Here is a 213-nt window from a genome sequence, read left to right on the forward strand (position 1 = left end):
TCCCCTCTCCCCCTTTCCCCTCTCCTTCCCTCAACCTTGCACTTGCCAGGCAAGCACTTATTCTACTGCGCTGTCTCCCCGGGCCCCCGATTCATGTTTTTGTGGTGGTTGTTTTATTTGGGTGCTAAGAATCGAACTCAGGGCTCTGTCTTGCCAGGCAAGTGCTTCGCCCCTGAGCTGCATCCCCAGCCCTCTCCATGTTTGAAGAAGAAA

The sequence above is a fragment of the Octodon degus genome, unplaced genomic scaffold (assembly GCF_000260255.1).
Source record: "Octodon degus isolate 3935 unplaced genomic scaffold, OctDeg1.0 scaffold00382, whole genome shotgun sequence".
NCBI classification, from domain to species: Eukaryota; Metazoa; Chordata; class Mammalia; order Rodentia; family Octodontidae; genus Octodon; species Octodon degus.